The sequence below is a fragment of the Pseudophryne corroboree genome, chromosome 1 (genome assembly GCF_028390025.1).
Source record: "Pseudophryne corroboree isolate aPseCor3 chromosome 1, aPseCor3.hap2, whole genome shotgun sequence".
In the NCBI taxonomy this organism is placed as follows: Eukaryota; Metazoa; Chordata; class Amphibia; order Anura; family Myobatrachidae; genus Pseudophryne; species Pseudophryne corroboree.
In genome coordinates, this window is record NC_086444.1 from 902,164,554 (window position 1) to 902,187,762 (window position 23,209).

The following is a 23,209-nucleotide window of genomic DNA, read 5'->3' on the forward strand; positions in this document are numbered from 1 at the left end:
ATTCACAAAATCTATATAGATATTTGAAATGTCACTTTGTCTGATGAGAAAATCGTCCCTTTAAATTACAGTAAATGTAAACCACCCCCTATATTTATTATGTTTTCTTTTGCGCTTCACCTTCCATTCTTCTTCAAAAAAGAACTCACTGAACATTAATTATGTAATTGAGTATTACCTCTCTTACAAGTCAAAGTAAGCGATGGAACACTATCAGCCAATAAACTGCAGGCTGATAGCCTGTTTCCTTGGGGCAGATGTATTAAGCCTGGAGAAGGCATAAAGAAGTGATAAGGCGGTGATAAGTGCAAGGTGATAATGCACCAACCAATCAGCTCATAACTGTAAATTTACATATTGGAGCTGATTGGCTGATGCGTTATCACATTGCACTTATCACCGCCTTATCACTTCTTTATGCCTTCTCCAGTGATTTTTAAACAGATAAAGCTCAGATGTCCTCACCAGCCACTAGACAGGGTTTAGCTATACCTGCTATGCATCATAATGAATGTTGCAGAACAAACTGATTGAGATCTAGCTACAGCATGTACATGCAGGGGATATTACCTCGCAATACAATAGCTTGCTGATGTGGACTAGAAACAAGAGATACGTGACCTATATACACAATTAATATGTTTGAGATTTCAGTTTCTGTAAGATATATTAAGGATGTATATTCGAAGGGGACCATTGATTGCATGGAGCCATCACATGGCTTTACCATTGATGGTATGGTGGTGCACATTTGCAGTGGGAAACTGAAGTTTGTGCATGCACAAACACACTGAGTTTCCCCTTTTTCAGGAGTGATATCTGCCAACATTAAGACAGTCATCATAAACTAACACTGTCCAATCAGCAGTACTGGAATTGATCTTTTGATCTTTTTGATTAGCGATTGCCATATGTGCATTTAATGCAGAAGATGATCTGTAAATAATAATAATCTTTTCTAGGATTGGTATTGTTTTGACAAATGCACCAGGCTTTAGATAAAGATTGTGCATGGGCAGTTAAAAAAAAAAGAAAAAGATGAAAAGCTCACGCATCTATTACGTATTATTTTGCACATAAACATCTTTCTATAATTTTTTTTAACTTTTTTAGAAAAAGGCACAGAACAGCTGTTTGACACAATTTAAGTACATCAAATACTTTTATTATGACCACTAATACACTTCTATACTGTTATCCTATATTAGTTTGGCTTTTTTGGGGTATACGCAGATTTCCCTATTTTCACCTACACTTTTCACTAGTTTTGTCAGCAAGAATTGTCATGAAAAGTCCAACTTCACAGATTTGTAACTAGATAAGTTGAAATACGGGAGAGTGCATACTAGTGGATGGCCACATTTTTGCGAGATATGCACAAAAAGCTTACTCGCTGTAAAATGATGCATTTTTGTGGACAAATGAATTCCCCCCCCTCCCCCCTCCCCATAATCTTCATTCACCCTGCACCCATTTTTTCAATACTTACCCTCCGGAGTCCAACAGCAGAAATAATTTTGAAAATGGTGCGGCAGCCATTTTTCCTTGCGTTTCACGCGTGTGCTTACAGAAATCACTAGGAAAATACTAGCGCTAGGGTCCCCTAGTAACCAGAATATACAGCGCTGCCGGCAACAGAGGAGTTTGCCCAGGCAGAGTCTGCACACAGGCCTCCTCTCTAGATGCGCCCCTGATATATATAAATATATACATATTATATAATACAGTATATATACAGTGCATCCAGAGAGTATTCACAATGTTTCACTTTTTCCACATTTTGTTATGTTACAGCATTATTCCAAAATGGAATAAATTAATCTTTTCCCTCAAAATTCTACACACATAACCACATAATGACAACATGAAAAAAGTTTTTTTTGAGATTTTTGCAAATTTATTAAGATTAAAATACTAAGAAATCACATGTATATAAGTATTCACAGCCTTTGCCATGAAGCTCAAAATTGAGCTCAGGTGCATCCTGTTTCCACTGATCATCCTATAGCGAATTTGGAGTCCACCTGTGGTAAATTCAGTAGATTGGACATGATTTGGAAAGGCACACACCTGTCTATATAAAGGTCCCACACTTGACAGTGCATGTCTGAGCACAAACCAAGCATGAAGTCAAAGGAATTGTCTGTAGACCTCCGAGACAGTATTGTATCGAGGCACAAATCTGAGGAAGGATACAGAAAAATATCTGCTGTTTGAAGGTCCCAATGAGCACAGTGGTCTCCGTCATCTGTAAATGGAGGAAGTACGGAACCACCATGACTCTTCCTAGAGCTGGCCGGCCATCTAAACTGAGCGATTGGGGAGAAGGGCACTTGTCAGGGAGGTGATCAAGTCCCCGATGGTCACTCTGTCAGAGCTACAACATTCCTCTGCGGAGAGAGGAAAACCTTTCAGAAGGACAACCATCTCTGCAGCAATCCACCATTCAGGCCTGTATGGTAGTGGCCAGATGGAAGCCACTCCTTAGTAAAAAGCACATGGCAGCCCGCCTGGAGTTTGCCAAAATGCACCCGAAGGACTCTCAGACCATGAGAAACAAAATTCTCCGGTCTGATGAGACAAAGATTGAACTCTTTGGCATAAATGCCAGATGTCATGTTTGGAGGAAACCAGGCACCGCTCATCACCAGGCCAATACCATCCCTACAGTGAAGCATGGTGGTAGCAGCATCATGCTGTGGGTATGTTTTCCAGTGGCAGGAACTGGGAGACTAGTCAGGATAGAGGGAAAGATGAATGCAGCAATGTAAGATACATCCTGGATGACAACCTGTTCCAGAGCACACTTGACCTCAGACTGGGGCGACGGTTCATCTTTCAGCGGGACAACGACCCTAAGAACACAGCCAAGATATCAGGATATCAAAGGAGTGGCTTCAGGACAACTCTGTGAATGTCCTTCAGTGGCCCAACCAGAGCCCAGACTTGAATCCGATTGAACATTTCTGGAGAGATCTGAAAATGGCTGTTCACCGACGCTTTCCATCCAACCTCATAACAGCAGCAAAGGCTGTGAATACTTATGTACTGTAAATGTGATTTCTTAGTTTTTTATTTTCAATAAATTAGCAAATTTGCGTTCTCATTATGGGATATTGTGAGTAGAATTTTGAGGGGAAAAAATGAATTTATATATATATATATATATATATGAATTTATATATATATATATATATATATATGTATGCATACCTCCCAACATGACCCTCTCCAGGAGGGACACAATGCTCTGCTTCTGGCCTTCCCTCTTAATGTATGACTGCCGTCACCTGTGCTGAACAGGTTAATGGATAAGAAAGGTGTTTCACCACAGGTGATGGCAATCATACACAAGAGGGAAATCCAGGAGCAAAGCATTCTGTCCCTCCTGTAGAGGGTCATATTGGGAGGTATGTATGTATGTATATATATATATATATATATATATATATATATTGCTGTCATATTTCAGAAGCAGCAGTTCAGCAGTTTCTCACTTGACTTTGTTAATCCCGCAGTCCACATTGCCCAGCATTTTAACTTGTTAGACAATGAGGGAAAGTTCCAACCATTGGGAGACAAGACTTAATATAGGGATCAACTTACATAATAAAAGAAACCCAAAGTGCTATAATCCCTTTTATGGGTTTCCTTTGCACTGCTATATGAGTTTACAGGATGCGGTATTCTTTGTTATCCACCCACCCATTTGCAGGAAAATTCAACATCTTGATAAATGCCAAAGTCAGGGCTCCAATAATAAAATGTAATGAAATTAAACTTAACAAAATTACCCTTACTGCCTTGATCTGAATAAAACATTCACCACAGTGCTATATTGTGATCAAGTTAAAGAGATGTGATTGTAATTTACTGCCTCCAATTGATCTGGTATAGTTGAAACAATGCATCTGGAACAAATAAAATACACTGCTTAATTGCAGGGAACAGAAAGTCCATGATTGCAAGTTAGCGAGCAGAATGTAAAAAGCTGTGTGCTCATTCTCTGCTGGCACATGGAATAGTGTGGGTGGTGCTTAGTGTGTAGTTTGTCAGAAGCATTATATTCTAATCCACAAGATTTATACCGTGGAGCTTGTTTCAAGTGCAATTTAAAGTCTGTTTTACTGCCGATGCTAGCAAATAATTAAAATGTTTGCCATTCACAACATGGGAGGTTAGTAAAACAATGAAGCCAGAAAACCATATTTCAAGTGTGAAATGAAATAATTTACTGCTATAAATGCAAATGTTAGTTATAACTCAAAGACACTGTGTATACACATATTGGACCATGGATCACAACTATAGATGAGCGGGTTCGGTTACCTGAGAACCGAACCGCACGAACTTCACTACCCGAGCCCGGATCCGAGTCAGGCTCGGGTTTTCCAACCTGACTCCGAAACCAAAACGAGTCAAAACGTCATCATCCCGCTATCGGATTCTCGCGGGGTTTGGATTCCATATAAGTAGCCGCGCATCGTCGCCATTTTCACTCCGGCATTGGAGAGTGTAGAGAGAGGATGTGTCTCCATCCTGAGTGTCCTGCATCAGTTCAGTGGTAGTGTCTTGTGCTGCATCAGTCCAGTCACAGTGGTGGTGTCCTCTGCTGCCATATGTCCAGTGCTGCTGTATAAGTCCAGTCAAGTGGTGCTGTGTTGTGCTGCATCAGTCCAGTGGTGGTGTCTTGTGCTGCATCAGTGCAGTCACAGTGGTGGTGTCCTCTGCTACCATATGTCCAGTGCTGCTGTATAAGTCCAGCCCATTAGTGCTGTGTTGTGCTGCATCAGTTCAGTGGTGGTGTATTGTGCTGCATCAGTCCAGTCACAGTGGTGGTGGTGGTGGTGTCCTCTGCTACCATATGTCCAGTGCTGCTGTATAAGTCCAGTCCATTGCAGTGGTGCTGTGTTGTCCTTCATCAGTCCAGTGGTGGTGTCTTGTGCTGCATCAGTCCAGTCACAGTGGTGGTGTTCTCTGCTGCCATATGTCCAGTGCTGCTGTATAAATCCAGTCCATTGCAGTGGTGCTGTGTTATCCTGCATCAGTCCAGTGGTGGTGTCCCTGTGCTGCTGTATATATCCAATGGCAGGGCCGTAACTACGTGTGTGCCAAGGGGGCTTGGCACACAGCGCAGTTGCCCTGAGGGCGCAACGGCCAGCGGCATGTAATGAGTCAAATTGACTCATTACATGCCGCCGAAGTCTGCGCCGTGCGCCCCGCTGTGTAGGGAGAAGAGGACCAGCGCCGGGCAGCGGAGAGAAGGAGGAGGAAGGAGGGGGAGCAGTGAGCCGCAGCAGCGCTATTTGATTGGTAGTAAGCGCCGCTGCAGCATCCCCCTCTCCTCCTGTATTGGCTGCCCGGCGCTGCTAAGGATGCTGGGATGCGGTTCCCCAGCATCCACAGCAGCGCCAGGCAACCAATACAGGAGGAGAGGTGGATGCTGCAGCGGCGCTTACTACCAATCAAATAGCGCTGCTGCGGCTCCCTGCTCCCCCTCCCTCCTCCTCCTTCTCACCTCACACAGCCTGCACCGAGAGGAAGCCGCACGAGGAGCCTGTCAGCGGGGAGAGGTAAGTATATCTCCCCCCCCCCCCTCTCTCTCTCTCTCTCTCTCTGGGACACCGTCTGCCGCAATGTGTAAAATGGGGTCTCGTCTGCCGCAATGTGTAAAATGGGGTCCCGGCTGCCGCAATGTGTAAAATGGGGTCTCGTCTGCCGCAATGTGTAAAATGGGGTCCCGGCTGCCGCAATGTGTAAAATGGGGTCTCGTCTGCCGCAATGTGTAAAAAGGTGGACTGGCTGCCGCAATGTGTAAAAAGGGGGCCTGGATGCCGCAATGTGTAAAAAGGGGGCCTGGCTGCCGCAATGTGTAAAAAGGGGGACTAGCTGCCGCAATGTGTAAAAAGGGGGACTGGCTGCTGTAATGTGTAAAAAGGGGGACGCTGTCTATTGTAATGTATAAAAGGGGAGCTACTGTGCAGCGTAATTTGAATAATGTAGACTACTGTGCACCGTAGTATGAATTGCTATTATTTTGTGGCCACGCCCCTTCCCCATTAAGCCACGCCCCTATAAATTTTTGGCGCGCCTACGGCGCGCACTGCCCCTGTCTTACATTGGGGGGGCGCCACTATCGTTTCTTGCACACAGCGCTAAAATGCCTAGTTACGGCACTGTCCAATGGTACTGCCGTATATGTCCAGTGATACTGCCGTATATGTCCAGTGATACTGCTGTATACGTCAAACGGTACTGCCGTATAAATCCAGTGATACTGCCGTATATGTCCAGTGGTACTGCCATATAATTCCAGTGGTACTGGCGTAAAAATCCAGTCGAGTGATACTGCCGTATATATCCAGTGATACTGCCGTATATGTCTAGTGGTACTGCCGTATAATTCCAGTGGTACTGCCATATAATTCCAGTGATACTGCCGTAAAATTCCAGTGGTACTGGCATATAATTCCAGCGGTACTGGCATATAAATCCAGTCCATTAATATTGACGTATATGTCCAGTGGTACTGCCGCATAATTCCAGTGGAACTGCCATATAATTCCAGTGATACTGCCATATAATTCCAGTGGTACTGGCGTATAATTCCAGCGGTACTGGCGTGTAAATCCAGTCCAGTGATACTGCTGTATATGTCCAGTGGTACTGCAATTAATTCCAGTGATACTGCCGTATATGTCCAGTGGTCATGCCATATAAATCCAGTGGTACTGGCGTATAAATCCAGTCCAGTGATACTGCCGTATATGTCCAGTGATACTGCCGTATGAATCCAGTGATACTGCCATATATGTCCAGTGGCACTGCCTTATAAATCCAGTGGTATTGTGGTATAAATCCAGTCCAGTGATACTGCTGTATATGTCCAGTGGTACTGCTGTATAATTCCAGTGATACTGCCTTATAATTCCAGTGGTACTGGCGTATAAGTCCAGTGGTACTGGCGTATAAATCCAGCCCAGTGATACTGCCGTATATGTCCAGTGGTACTGCCATATAATTCCAGTGATACTGTCGTATATGTCCAGTGGTACTGGTGTATAAATCCAGTCCAGTGAAACTGCCATATAATTCCAGTGATACTGCCGTATAATTCCAGTGATACTGCCGTATAATTCCAGTGATACTGGCGTATAAGTCCAGTGATACTGCCGTATATATCCAGTCCAGTGGTACTGCCGTAGAAGTCCAGTGGTACTGCTGTATAATTCCAGAGATACTGCCGTATAATTCCAGTGATATTGCCGTATAATTCCAGTGGTACTGCCATATAAGTCCAGTCCAGTAGTGCTGCCATATAAGTTCAGTGGTGATGTCCTGTGCTGTATATTATTTACTCCAAATAAAGGGGTTATTAATATTTAATCCAAATTATTTTCACAGGGTTTGCTTGTGTGGTGTAGAGGTACACTCTCCTGTACCGCATATTGTTTTATAACTCCAGAAAAATAATGGAGAACAAAAATTTGGAGGATAAAATAGAGAAAGATCAAAAACCACTTCCTCCTAGTGTTGAAGCTGCTGCCACAAGTCATGACATAGACGATGAAATGCCATCAACGTCGTCTGCCAAGGCCGATATGATAGTGATAGTGTGATAGTAGAGGGCATGTAAAATCCAAAAAGCCAAAGTTCAGTAAAAAAAAAAACCCCAAAATTTAAATGGTTTGAGGAGAAATGTAAACTTGCCAATATGCCATTTATGACATGGAGTGGCAAGGAACGGCTAAGGCCCTGGCCTATGTTCATGACTAGTGGTTCAGCTTCACATGACAATGGAAGCCCTCATTCTCCCGCTAGAAAAATGATAAGAGTTGAGCTGGCAAAAGCACAGCAAAGAACTGTGCATTCTAAGATGGTATCACAAATCCCCAAGGAGAGTCCAAGTGTGTCGGCGGCTGCAATGCCTGACCTTCCCAACACTGGACGGGAAGAGGTGGCTCCTTCTACCATTTGCACGCCCTTTGGGTAAGAGCGTAAGCAGTCTACTGACACCCAAATCCCTTCTTCCTCTTGTACCCAAGCTCCTGCAAGCCACACCACCAACTCCCTCAACGTCAACTTCCTCCTCAATCAGGAATGTCAGTAGTTCTGCAGGACATGTCACTGGCAAGACTGAGGAGTCCTCTCCTAACTGGGATTCCTCCAGGGGGAACCTTGACTGGTACGCCTACTGCTGCTGTTGTTGCCGCTGCTGTTGTTGCTGCTGGGAGTCGATTGTCATCCCAGAGGAGAAGTCGGAAGACCACTTGTACTACTTCCAGTAAGCAATTGACTGTCCAACAGTCCTTTGTGAGGAAGATGAAATATGACAGAAGACATCCTGTTGCAAAGCAGATAATTGAGGCCATGACAGCTATGTTGGTGTTAGACATGCATCCGGTATCCGCCATTAGTTCTGTGGGACTTAGAGAATTGATGGAGGTAGTGTCTCCCCGGTACCAAATCCCATCTAGGTTCCACTTCACTAGGCAGGCGATACTGAGAATGTACAGAGACGTCAGAAAAAGTGTCCTTAGTGTCCTGAAAAATGCAGTTTTACCCACTGTCCACTTAACCCCGGACATGCGGACAAGTGGAACAGGGCAGACTAAGGACTATATGACTGTGACAGCCCACTGGGTATATGTATTGCCTCCCGCAGCAACAACAGCAGCGGCACCAATAGCAGCATCTCGCAAACGCCAACTCATTCCTAGGCAGGCTACGCACCGCTTTCCATAAGAGGCACACTGCTGACAACCTCTTACAGAAACTGAGGGACATCATCGCACAATGGCTTACACCACTTAGACTCTCCTGGGGATTTGTGATATCGGACAATGCCACCAATATTGTGCGTGCATTACATATGGGCAAATTCCAGCACGTCCCATGTTGTGCACATACAATGAATTTGGGGGTGCAGAATTTTTTTTAAAATGACGGGCGTGCAGGAGATGCTGTTGGTGGTCTGAAAAATTGCGGGCCACTTTCAACATTCAGCCACCGCGTGCCAAAGACTGGAGCGGCAGCAAACAATCCTGAATCTGCCCTGCCATCACCTGAAGCAAGAAGTGGTAACAAGGTGGAATTCAACACTATATATGCTTCAGAGGATGGAGGAGCAGCAAAAGGCCATTCAAGCCTATACATCCACCTACGATATAGGCAAAGGAGGGGGAATGCACCTGACTCAAGCGCAGTGGAGAAGGATTTAAGTCTTCTGCAAGGTTCTCCAACCCTTCGAAATTGACACACGTGAAGTCAGTTCAGACACTGCCAGCTTGAGTCAGGTCATTCCCCTCATCAGGCTTTTGCAGAAGCAGCTGGAGAAATTGAAGGAGGAGCTAAGATGGAACAATTCCGCAAAGTATGTGGAACTTGTGGATGGAGCCCTCCATTCGCTTTGCCAGGATTCAAGGGTGGTCAATCTGTTAAAATCAGAGCACTACATTTTGGCCACTGTGCTCGATCCTAGGTTTAAATCCTACATTGTGTCTCTCTTTCCAGCAGACACAAGTCTGCAGAGGTTCAAAGACCTGCTGGTGAGAAAATTGTCAACTCAAGTGGAACGTGACCCGTCAACTGCTCCTCCTTCATTTGCTCCCGCCACTGGGGCTGCGAGGAAAAGGATAAGATTTCCTACCCCTCCCGCTGGTGTTGATGCAGGGCAGTCAGGAGCAAGTGCTGACATCTGGTCCGGACTGAAGGACCTGCCAATGATTACTGACACGTCTACTGTCACTGCATATGATTCTGGCACCATTGAAAGAATGGTGGAGGATTATATGAGTAACAGCATCCAAGTAGGCATGTATGTATACTGGCAGGAAAAAGAGGCAATTTGCTCCCCCTCCAGTGTGTACTCCGAAAGAGTGTTTAGTGCAGCTGGCAACCTTGTCAGCGATCAGCGTAGGAAGTTACTTCCACAAAATGTGGAGAAGATGATGTTCATCAAAATGAATTATAAATTCCTCCGGGAAGACCTTTACCAGCAATTGCCTCCAGAAAGTACACAGGGACCCGTGATGGTGGATTCCAGTGGGGACGAATTAATACTTTGTGAGGAGGAGGATGTACACACTGAAAGGGGTGAGGAACCGAAGGATGAGGATGAGGTCGACATCTTGCCTCTGTAGAGCCAGTTTGTGCAAGGAGAGATTGATTGCTTCTTTTTTGGTGGGGGCCCAAACAAAGCAGTAATTTCAGCCACAGTTGTATGGCAGACCCTGTCGCTGAAATGAGTGGATTGTTAAAGTGTGCATGTCCTGTTTATACAACATTAAGGTGGGTGGGAGGGCCCAAGGACAATTCCATCTTTCACCTCTTTTTCTTCTTTGCATCATGTGCTGTTTGGGGACTAGTTTTCTAAAGTGCCATCTTGTCTGACACTGCCGTACAACTCCAGGGGTACTGCCATATAAGTCCAGGGCTACTGCCGTATAAGTCCAGTCCAGTGGTGCTGTCTTGAGCTGCATCAGTCCAGTGGTGGTGTCTTGTGCTGCCATAAGTCCAGTGGTAGTGTGCTGTGTTGAATATTATTTACTCCAAATAAAAGGGTTATATACATTACTTATATTATTATCCAAACTATTTTTACAGGCTTTGCCGTGTGTGTGTGTGTGTGTGTGTGTGTGTGTGTGGTTTAGGGGAACACTCTCCTGTGCCACCAATATTGTGCGTGCATTACATCTAGGCAAATTCCAGCACGTCCCATGTTGTTTGTGCCGCACAATGGTGTCGCTTAGCTTAGTCATACAACTACCTCATTGCACCTCTTTTTATTCTTTACATGATGTGCTGTTTGGGGCCTAGTTTTTTTAAGTGCCATCCTGTCTGCCACTGCAGTGCCACTCCTAGACAGGCCAGGTGTTTGTGCCACACACTTGTTTTGCTTAGCTTAGTCATACAGCTACCTCATTGCACCTCTTTTTCTTCTTTGCATGATGTGCTGTTTGGGGCCTAGTTTTTTTAAGTGCCAACCTGTCTGCCATTGCAGTGCCTCTCCTAGATGGGCCAGGTGTTTGTGCCGCACACTTGTGTCACTTAACTTAATCATACAGCCACCTCGGTGCAACCTTTTAGCCTAAAAACAATATTGTGAGGTGTGAGGTGTTCAGAATAGACTGGAAATCAGTGGACATGAATGTTATTGAGGTTAATAATACCGTAGAATCAAAATTACCCCAAATTATGTGATTTTAGCTATTTTTATGGGTTTCCCCCCCCCCCAAAATCATCCAGATCCAAAGCCAAAACCAAAACACGAAAGGGTGGTTTTGGCAAAACCAATCCAGATCCAAAACACAAGCATGGAACCAGAACCAAAACCAAAACACAAAACACGAAAAATGCCCGCCACACATCTCTAATAACAACCCTCGTTGGAATTTTCTCACATGTATTTGATTGTTTTTATGTTTTTTAATTGGTTTTATAAAGCCCTGTTTTGCAAAAAAACAGGGGCTTTTCTCTGTTTCATTCTACTCACAGTGAGGGTTTCCTTTCCAGCTGCACCCCCACTCCTTTCCTAAATCGCATCACCATACTGTAGTATGGTGAGTATAATTCATTAATGTACGGAAAGGCAGAGAAGTTTAATACTTCCCTGCTCTCTGCTAGCCACCCAGAACTTTCTCCACTCTTTTATAGACCTGCAGCCACTACAGCCTCCTCGGAGTTAAGCTGGGATCGAAAACCAGCCCGGGAAATTTATGGAAGCAGCCCTAATAGCGGTGGGGTCTGTTGAGGGGGTGAAGTCTGTCAATTGAGTGAAATTACTGCTCAGAAGTCCTGACGATAGGCATGCAAGGAAAGTGCGCGCCACAGCAACATTTTAGGGGCGTGGCTTCATGGGGAAGGGGTATGGCCACAAAATAGTGCCAATTCACATTACACCACACAGTAGTGCCGCTTATACACATTGCACCAGGTAGAACCTCCTATACACACTGCTCCAGGTAGAGCATGTTATACATATTGCGCCAGATAGAGCACATTCTACACTTTGTGCCAGGTAGAGCACGGTATACACTTTGCACCAGGCAGAGCACATTATACACATTGCACCAGGTAAAGCACATTATACACTTTACGCCAGTCAGAGCACATTATACACATTGCACCAGGTAAAGAACATTTTTACACATTGTACAAGGCAGAGCACATTATACACTTTGCGCCAGACAGAGCACATTATACACACTGCACCAGGTAAAGCACATTATACACATTGCACCAGGTAAAGCACATTATACACATTACACCAGGTAAAGCACATTATACATATTGCACCAGGCAGAGCACGTTATACACATTGCACCAGGTAGAGTACGTTATACACATTGCACCAGGTAGAGCACATTATACACATTGCACCAGGTAAAGCACATTATACATATTGTACCAGGCAGAGCATGTTATACACATTGCACCAGGTAGAGCACGTTATACTCTTTGCGCCAGGTAGAGCACCTTATACACATTGCACCAGGTAGAGCACATTATACATTTATACATAATGTGAGCCCTCTCGCTTGTTAATGGCTTCCACTGTTTGAGCACAAAGGGGTCAGTGCCTCCCTACACACACACACACACACACACACACACACACACACACACACACACACACACACACACACCGGTCACCTACACACAAACACAGGGGTCAGTGCCACCCTACACACACACACACAGGTCACCTACACACGTACACACAGAGGTCAGTGACAGCTCCTTCCCCAACTGATCAGTGACAGCCCACAAAAAAACACCACACAGGACAGTGCTAGCAGCCTACACACAGTGCTAGCCTATGGAGCTGCTGAGCTTACCTTGGGACTGGCCACTCCTTCTCCTCCTCCAGCCTTTCCTCTGAGCTCCTAGCTTCCCACGGGCCATCAAACTCCCCAGCAAAGTTGCTTTCCGCGCCAGCTCCCCCATCACGCTGCCTCCTGGATGTCACAGTCTGCAGCTCCCAACATTCAGGGGATGGGGAGGAGAGAAGGGAAGGGATCCGCCACTGCTTCCACCAATCGCGGCAGCAGGCCAGCATGGGGGATGACAGCGGCCACTGTGGGGATGCCCGGACCAGCCAAACGGAATCTGGTCTGGCGTTTTGGCATCCCAATCTTCCACTGTGTGACACAGTCAGAATTGGCTGGTTGCCGCGTCCAGGTTCGCCTGCTATCAGCAGCCGCTCCTTTGTGCACTGCAGTGTGACAGAGGGGCTGATAGGGAGGCGGAACATGTGATGCCGCTGGCGTGAGGCAGAGCTTTCAGTAGTGAATGACGGCTCAGCTCTATAAAGCATTATGGAGAGAAGGTGCTGCTGCTCATGCGCAGCAGCTCCGATGGCGCCAATTTTTAAAATGTTTCACCGAGCTTCTGCACCTACGCAGAAGCTTCAGTTAACGCGATCGCGCCTGGCAGCTGGCGGCGGTGGCCTGCATAGGGGTTGAAGGCCAGCCAATGAGGGAGTGCCGGACCAGCCGAACGGAATCTGGTACGGCGTCCCGGCATACCAATCCGCCCCTGGGGGATGACATGCATAATGAAATTGCATATCCACTGACCTTGCTCCTCCCCCTGCCATCGCAGGACACATGGTTGTGATGTCAGAGGTCCTTGGATCTAGCATCTACCACAGGGTCACACAGGAGGCCATCATTCCAGGGAGGAGTGACTTAGTTCCCAGTAACAGGGACAGCAGTTACTGTGGCAGGTGTCAGTGATACAGACCCCTGTGGGACCCACACGCTGCCTGATACATAGCTTCACAGTGAACCTTCCTCCCTGATGAGGGGTGGTGCCTAGGACAGAAAGAGGGTGGGGCCTCATGTGGATGGGGCGGGTCTCTGCCCGACCACTGCATGATGGTAGGGTACAACAGCGGTGGGCCCCTTTCTGTCAGTGCTGCAGGTGGCTGGCATTCCTTGCAGCGGCTGCTGCACTGCCCCACGCTCCCTCTTGATTTCTCCCTACGTCCGCACAGTGTCGCGGATCTGGAAGCCATGTGCTGGGTGACCTCATGAGGTGGCAGGACCCTGCGGGTGTAATGTGAGCAAGGGGGAGGGAGGTGGAGACGATCCTCACACTGGAGCCAGGTACCGAACAGAGAGCACAGCCGCAGCATAGATGATGGTGATGCTGTGCTCAACACTCCTTGGCTCTGGCTACCACAGCCCAATCGCACCCACTCCAGCCAGGCTGCGGAAAGGGTTCACTTGCCAGAAGATCACACCTTCCGGTTTGCTTTACACAATGGTGGAACGTAAATCCAGGAAGTTCAGCACCCGACAGCAACGCATGGATCAAGCCGGCCGCAGGCAGGATGAGCCAGCCCAGCCAAAGTACAAATGTGACCAGCTGGCCGGGAACTCACATGGTATCACGGTGGACCAATCCGCCCCTGCCAGTGCATGCGCAGTATGGACATAGATGCCGACTCCACACTTTGCAGAGGACTGCAGCTGAGGACAGGACCACTAAACCTACTGGCATATTTATAATGGGTGCAGTGTGTGGGGGCCCACACGCCAGACCCTGCACCTATTATTTGAATACTCACCCCTCCAGAGTCCTGCACTGACGTCAGAGTGTTGTTAAATCACTGTGAAAATGTCTCTTCAGCCATTTTCACGGAGTTCTGCTAATGCGCAGTAGAGGAATCAATGAAAAATGGCCGCCGTGCCATTTTCCCGGAGATCTGCACATGCGTAGTACAGTCTGAACCCTCTAGTGCTCAGACTCTACATTGCTGCCAACAGAGAGGAGTGGGCCCGAATGGAGGAGGCTGCACCCGGACCTCCTCCTCTCTTAAAGCACCCCCTGGCTAGAGCCCTGGATACTGGATCACTTCGCTGAAAAGGTAAGTATATATGAATTGCTACTTAACTAAGCTATATACTGTATCACATTGAACCAAACCAGTTGCTGGAGCAGCAGTGTCGTGGCAGCAATTCACACATGTACAACCTCAGAAGGTCAAACACACACAGTCAATTCATACTTTGTTTTGCCAGTTATATGCATTTAAATATTTTGTATGCCACTTAATCAATTAATCAATTAGTTAAAATCAGCAATGTATATATGGTGGTAGAAATGTTTTCCTGCAAGAGAATTGTCGATGGCTGTCTTTCACCTCTATGGCCTCAAAGTAGACTATTCTGCTGGTGGGAGGAACATCATTCCCAAAAAAACAACCCAAGAATAAAGTCAGTAAGAATAAAGTATGGCTTCCCACACTGCTGTCACTGCTGTAACTTATTTGCTGTAAAAACGGGTGAAATTAAAAATGTATGCAATGAAAAGGTAATCTTCTAATCAATGAATAAGTTATGATATAATATTGCCACCAAAGTAGTCTAGGGCAGTGACGAAACATTGGGCCTAATTCAGACCTAGCGAAAAAGCAAACATTTTCTCTAATGGTCAAAACCATGTGCACTGAAGGTGGGGCAGATGTAACATGTGCTGAGACAGTTAGATTTGGGTGGTTTGTGTTCAAGGGATGTAGTTACGTGACTGGTGGTCAGGAGACCGCTGGTCACAATACCTCCCCCAACATTCCGCCCCCCTAGAATCCCGACAGAAGGGCATGCCGACTAGCAGGGGCTATTCCCACTAGTAGGTGTCCACAACACCCATAGAGTGGGAATAGAACCTGTGGTGAGCACAGCTCACCACTGAGCCCGCAGCGTGGCACCCCCCCCCCCCCCCCCTTCGCTGGCCATCTCAATGCCAGGATCCTGGCATCCGTATGGTGGACCGCGATCTCCTGACCACCGGTCACGCATACCCGACCTGTGTTCAAACTGAATTGCATAGTAAAAATAAAGCAGACAATATTTACCATACAGTGCACATGGTTTTGCCCATTAGAGAAAGATCGTGCTTTTGCGATCAAGTTTGAATCAGGCCCGTTACCGTCTCGCAGGCACCATTCGAGGTATTAGCTGGTACTTTATCTCTCTGCACTTTATCTCTTTCCAATGCTAATTCCCCCCCAGCTGCTCCCAGTGTGGGAGACTGTAATGAGGATGATGATAAGAGGGGACAGAGAGCGAAAGAGAGTGGCAATTACAATGACAAACAACATGACAGGGGACTGCTATATATACAGTATATGTTTAAAGGAAACTACTATTTAATCCTGTACTATGCCCATCTAGCACAGGTGTGCTGGACACTGCAAACATGTGTCTCCCATAGTGGTGACACACCGCAGAGCTAAAGACAGTTAAAGAGAGCCGCATGCCCACCCACCATTCCCCAAAAGTCTATGGCTCTCTGAGCTACAACACAATCAACTAGACCAGTGGTAGCCAACCCTGGTCCTCGAGAGCTACCAACAGTTCACGTTTTCCAGGTCTCCTCACAGAATCACAAGTGAAGTAATTAGCTCCATCTGTGGATCTTTTCAAATGTGTCAGTGAGTAATGACTGCACCTGTGCACCTGCTAGGTGAGCTGGAAAACGTGACCTGTTGGACTGTTGGTAGCTCTCGAGGACCTGGGTTGGTTACCACTGAACTAGACCAATGGCCCCAAATAGTTAATGGTTTCCAAGTCAACTGTGAATCTTTAACCGTTTGTGTGGAGGGGTTGGGTATGCATAACCGGTGCTGGGGATCCCGGCGGTCAGGGGGGGGAGCGCAACAAGCCCCTTGCGGACACGGTGGTGAGCGAATAGTCCCTGCTAGGTGGCATGCCGACTGTCGGGATTTAGAGGGGGGCAGGATATAGCTGTCGGTTATGTGACCGATGGTCTCCTGACCGCCGGTCACATAACTACAGTGCACAGGTTGAATTCGATGGACAAATTGTCTTTTTTCGACCTCAGCAACTATGTTACTTTTTTACATCCCGTCTGGAGTGGTCACATGAAAAGCAGATGTGTCCTTTTCTGGTGTTGTTTAATTTGTTATTGCAATGCGGATAGTGGGAGCGTGCGTATATTTTATGAGATGCATGCTGAAAATGCATATATATAATATATACACACACAGGTATCCAGATAAGATGATAACTAATAATACCACCACGCACAGCACTGCTGATGAAATTCAATTACATTCAACCTGACAGCATATTTAAGCAACGTTGAATTTTATCAGCAGTGCCGTGCGTGGTGTGACTTGTCATCTTATCTGGATATCTGTATGTATAATATAGCAAGGGCACGCTGGAAGTTGATTTCATATAAATGAGTGCCCAATTGACTTAAAAAGAATACATTGAATCAGGTTTCATTAGCTATAATGTGCATAATCTAATAAAAAGAATGACATTTTTGGGAACATTTTTATAAAAAATGTTGGTTAGTTAAGTGGTTAAAATGTGTTGCTGGTAAAAACCTGTGCCCAGCTTTTGGGTCTAGAAAATGTGGCCTATTAGGGGTCCTGAGGATCGGGATTGAAAACCACATACTGTATCTAGAGCATTGCTTGAAACAATCATCAATAAATTGACTATTTTTTTTACATAGATTCTTGTTCCTGTTTTTTAGTGTATACAGTATATAGTTATTTAGTTTTCTATGCCCCATACAGTAGTTGCTATTGTTATGTATCCACGTGGCGTACAATAGAGTGTTTGAGGACTTGTTGTAAAGTGGGACTTTGTACATAACTCCTTTAGTTTGAAAGCTACAACACCCTTTCATCTCACAAAAGGAATGGATATGAAAGCCAATATGGACAACTTTCATGTACATCTTTAAAAGATAAAAAAAAAAAGACGTGGAAACATTTTTTGCACAGATTTTTGGGTGTGTAACAATACTCAAGCCGGCCTACTTATGCTATCCTCGATTTTCCAGAATTTGGCCCTTCATCAATTTGTGACTTTACATTTGTACTCACATTTGACAGCTGTCAACGTTTGCTACAGAGAAACAAATAATGCTGATTTAAAATAAGACATCATTGTGAACATACCCTTATAATGCAAAACTTTTTAAGTGTTATAAAAACACCACCTATTAAAGTAATTACAGATGGTGAAGCAGAAATTAAACTGTTTAAGTGAATTTAGCAAGCATTGACCAATGGGCAATTAAGTTTTAATTATCATACATCATTTAGTACTCCTATCTGGTTCTATCATAATCATGGAATGGAGGATTACTTTAATTCTATCACCAGACAAAAGACAAAATGTGTCTCACACAGAAAATGCATGATGCAGTACCCCATAGGAATAAATGCACATAAATTACAGGGTGGAAAAAATATATTGAAATTGTAGGTATGGACTTAGGGTTTATAAAGCACTGAGGTCATGGGTTCGATTCCCACCATGGCCCTAACTGTGTGGAGTTTGTATATTCTCCCCGTACTTGCGTGGGTTTCCTCCGGGTACTCCGGTTTCCTCCCACAATCCAAAAATATACTGGTAGGTTAATTGGCTCTCAACAAAATTAACCCTAGTGTGAATGTGTCTGTGTGTACATGTGATAGGGAATATAGATTGTAAGCTCCACTGGAGCAGGGACTGATGTGAATGGCCAAATATTCTCTGTAAAGCGCTGCGGAATATGTGTGCGCTATATAAATAACTGGTAATAAATAAATAAATAAATAATAAAGGCTTGGGTTAGATTTACACTTGATACACGGGCAAGTAATTAATTAATGAGTGCAATGATTGGGTATATTTAAGGTATTTTTAATATATTTTGAAGTGTGACTTTTTAAGCGTAATCTCTTGTCATTCAAAATTAGATTCTATATGCTGGCATACCAGGATCTACATAACATAATAAAAATGAACCATTTCAAGGGAGAATGACGCTTGTGTTCTACCCCACTGCTAAGTGTAACATATTTAAATTGTTGGTTCCGCTCTTTTTTTTTCTTTCAGGTATGGAAACATCAGCACAAGCATCTGGGAATGCCTATTAACTTTAATTTACTACATTTGTTTCTTTCACAGAGGACAATTCTCTGAGGCTTTGTGGGCTGGATTTAAAAGGGCAAAACACACAAAAAAAATCTGATTCTGTGGGTATTACTGTTTCCATTTTACATCAATCCTTTAAAGTCATTGACACTTTGAAAAATCAATCTTTAGTAAATATTCCTCACAACATGGAGACACTTCAGTGCTAGGACAAGCAGACTTGTATATCTGCTTAGCATTCTTAATATATCTAGTCTAGATGGTCCATTTTTGCGCTGAATAGTAGAAAGCAGCATTATATAGCCATACCCCCAACTTTCCTCTTTTTCTCCAGATAATAAAAAATTCCCATTGGAATAAGGAGCGTTCCTGAGCTGCAGTGGTGTAGGAAGGTACCGTATATACTCGAGTATAAGTCGGCCCGAATATAAGCCGAGGCACCTAGTTTTACCACAAAAACCTGGGAAAACGTATTGACTCGATTATAAGCCCAGGGTGGGAAATGCAGCTCTACCCGTACACAGACCTCATAGTGCCAGATATGCCCCACAGTGCCAGATATGCCCCACAGTGCCAGATATGCCCCACAGTACCAGATGTGCCAGATATGCCCCACAGTACCAGATATGCCCCACAGTGCCAGATGTGCCAGATATGCCCCACAGTGCCAGATATGCCACACAGTGCCAGATATGCCCCACAGTGCCAGATATGCCCCACAGTGCCAGATATGTCCCACAGTGCCAGATGTGCCAGATATGCCCCACAGTGCCAGATATGCCCCACAGTGCCAGATGTGCCCCACAGTGCCAGATGTGCCCCACAGTGCCAGATATGCCCCACAGTGCCAGGTGTGCCAGATATGCCCCACAGTGCCAGATGTGCCCCACAGTGCCAGATATGCCCCACAGTGCCAGGTGTGCCAGATATGCCCCACAGTGCCAGGTGTGCCAGATATGCCCCGTGCAAGGTGTGCCAGATATGCCCCACAGTGCCAGGTGTGTCAGATATGCCCCACAGTGCTAGATACTTACCCTCCGTCGCTCCCGCGCTGTCTTCTGAAGGAGGGACACGGAGAGCGCAGCGCGCGGCTCTCCTGTGTCCCTCCTGCATGTCCGGCGGCAGCGGCGTGTGTTAAAGGAAGTGCCGGTTCGTGCACTTCCTTTACCACTCAGACGCCGCTGCCGCTGGAGATGCAGGAGGGACACAGGAGAGCCGCGCACTGCGCTCTCTGTGTCCCTCCTTCAGAAGACAGCGCGGGAGCGACGGAGGGTAAGTATCTGGCACTGTGGGGCATATCTGGCACTAAAGCTGACTCGCGTATAAGCCGAGGTGGCTTTTTCAGCACAAAAAAAAGTGCTGAAAAAGTCGGCTTATACTCGAGTATATACGGTATTGCTGCACCCTATGATGACCCATCCCACCACTGGCACACATGATGTCATGACATCATCTAACGTGTCAAGAAAGTGCTAATAGCATGAAAATGAGTGCTGGGCATGACCTTTAAGGTAACAGACTTCCTCTCCAGGCAATCTGCAAGGTGGACGAAGGTGACTGGCTGTCTCTCCAGGACAGGATTACCCTGGCACTCGGGTACAAGGTAAATCCCCGGTTGACCACATTGCCTGAGGGCCTTATCCCTTCTTCTAATGTCAGATCCCAGACTGTGCACTTGAATTATACATTGTTACTCTATTAGAGAGTCTGTTATGTGGTCTTTAATGGCTGGCCAAGCATCTATGGAGGCTGTCCACAAGCCCTGGCACATGGTCAGACTCCTTAAGCATACACCCCTACCACTGCATTACTGTGGTGGGCCCTTCATGCCCCAGTATGACACTGCTCCAGGATGCCGCCCCTTCAGCCTTGCACTGTGGTGCTGGTCTCACAGCTCTCATTAAGGCCCTCCCTAATTGTGCGAGAAGCCACAATGATGTGACAGTGGCCTGGCAGTACCAGTGACATTTCATATTTTTCTATTTATTTATTTTTTCATAAACTGAAGCTGGCCATACACCTACAGATTTATTGTCAGATCTGGCTGGCTGGAACGAAAATCAGGTAATGGATGAGAGCAAATCACAATTGACCATTTGCTCCCAAACACTGGAAAACAGACAAAAATAATCAATCATACAAATTGGTTAAATCCATTTGATTTAACCAATTAGTCTGAATGACCGTTTTTGTCATTTTTATGGCAATTCGGAGTAAATGGTCAATTGTCTTTTACTCCCATATACTACCAGATTTTTGTTCCAACCAGCCAGATCTGACAATAAATCTTTATACCAGCTTTAGATGCAAAAATTACCATGGAAGGACCTATCACAATAATTGGTCTGTAAGTGCTTTCTCAGTTATGTGTTATTATGGTTTCAAAAAAGGTTTAAACATTTTAGGGAAGAAAACGTTGTTTCACCTAATACAGATAGTCTACATGTTTCATTTAGTATAATAGAATCTCTGATGTATTTTTCATCCGCATATTTAATCGATGACTAAATGGGCAGGCCATCATGTGATGCTGAAAATTATTTTTACTGCCTGTGTTTGGTGAAGCTGTTGCTCGCAGACACATTCCTTACAGAGCTCACAGGATGTGCAAGAGCTCAGTTCATTTCCTGTTAGTTGAGTAAACTTTGTTTACTATACAAAATAACATTTATTACTAAGATACTCCGACTTACAACCAACAGTATTTGAATTCAAGTGACTTGTCATGGGTCATGGGTCATGTCTAGTAAATCACAATACCACATATAGCAGAAGCACCAAATGATACATTTATCAAATAGTGTTTAAAAATATATTTATTGATTGCCTTTTGTATGCAAAATTAAAATGCTAGTGCTACAGTATTCATGTGTTTTGGATGGACAGAATATGAACAGCCTGTGATGCAATTATATAAACTCTGCACTTGTACTGTATATATATTTTTACATCACCATATGCTATTCAGTGATGACCTGTATCATAATACAATACTCTGCAAAACTCAAACACAGCTTGACTGGTGGCCTCATTAAAAGTGTCGCACACTAGTTCAACAAATGCTAAAATCATAAATGGGAAGATTTGCTTTCTAGTAACCCGAGCTTTATGTAACACACCAATATGATTTTGGTCAAAGGCCAAATAGTCCATATGTGTTACAATTACTGAAACTATATGTTTTTCCATTACAGCAACTCTGCTAACCAGTAGAAAGAGCAGTTGGCAATGTATGAGGTATTAAGTAATACAACTATGCATATGGGGAATGTGTTATCCATACAATCCGAAGGATTTGGTATTCTCTAGATAAAATGATTGTTCTGTAATTTAGAGCACAATGCATGAATTGTACTATATTTATTAGATGGCTGTATTTTCCCTGGCATTCTACGTTCATTCCTTTGTGCAACAGCGCTCTTCATAGTGAGTAAAGGAGGGGTGCTCTGTCATCAAGTCTATCTATGCGTAGTGTCGGACTGGGGCATGAAGGGCCCACCGGGGAATGCAGTTATAGAGGCCTATGTTTAAGGGTGTGGTCAGCCTTCAGAGGGGGGGGGGGGGGGGCGTGGCCAGCTTCCTCAAAGGTTTAGCTGATCATTAGAGAGTAAATAGTATAGTAAATTATAGTAAATACTGCTAATGTATGTATGCTAATGTATGTATGATAATGTACCAGCTGAATAATGTCAATGCACTGTAGACATGTGCAGGATAAGGTAACATATGTATAATGTATAATACAAGTGCACAGTCTGAAACCTGATCCCTAGAAGAGGAAGTGGGCCCCCATGCAGTGGGGCCTACCGGTGGTTTCCCCTGTACCCCTGTGGGCCAGTCCTATGTGAGATTACACTACTGATTAGAATTGTACATTCCACAGTGATTATTCCCTGCGATTATCCGCTGTCATTATGGCGATGTTCACTATGTCGATATTCATATTGTCAACACTAGTATATTGACATTAATGAAGTTGACGTAGTTAAAATGTCAAAATTTAAATTTGGAAAATGTCGACACTTGTAAAATGTCAACAAATTTCATATTGACAGTGAAAATGTCGATCTGCATTCAGGTTAGGTGGTGCTCACCGTTGAAATATATCATCATATGATCACCATGTCACGACATTAGAATATGGACATGGTCACCATGAACATAATATGCTGCCCCCTACCCCACCCAAGTATACTGTGTAGCAGTGCTTCAATGCTGATTGGTTGTTGTCATATGCAACTTCTTCACTGACTTACTTGTTCACTCTTTTCACTGCTTAGTACATCTCCCCCTTAATA

General features: G+C 44.9%; 1 protein-coding gene across 2 annotated transcripts in view; it reads right to left on the reverse strand.

Annotated features, from left to right (window-relative positions):
- Positions 1-23,209, reverse strand: part of NDNF (neuron derived neurotrophic factor) — a 53,514-nt gene that overhangs the window by 11,421 nt on the left and 18,884 nt on the right. The gene's annotated exons all lie outside the window — the stretch shown is intronic.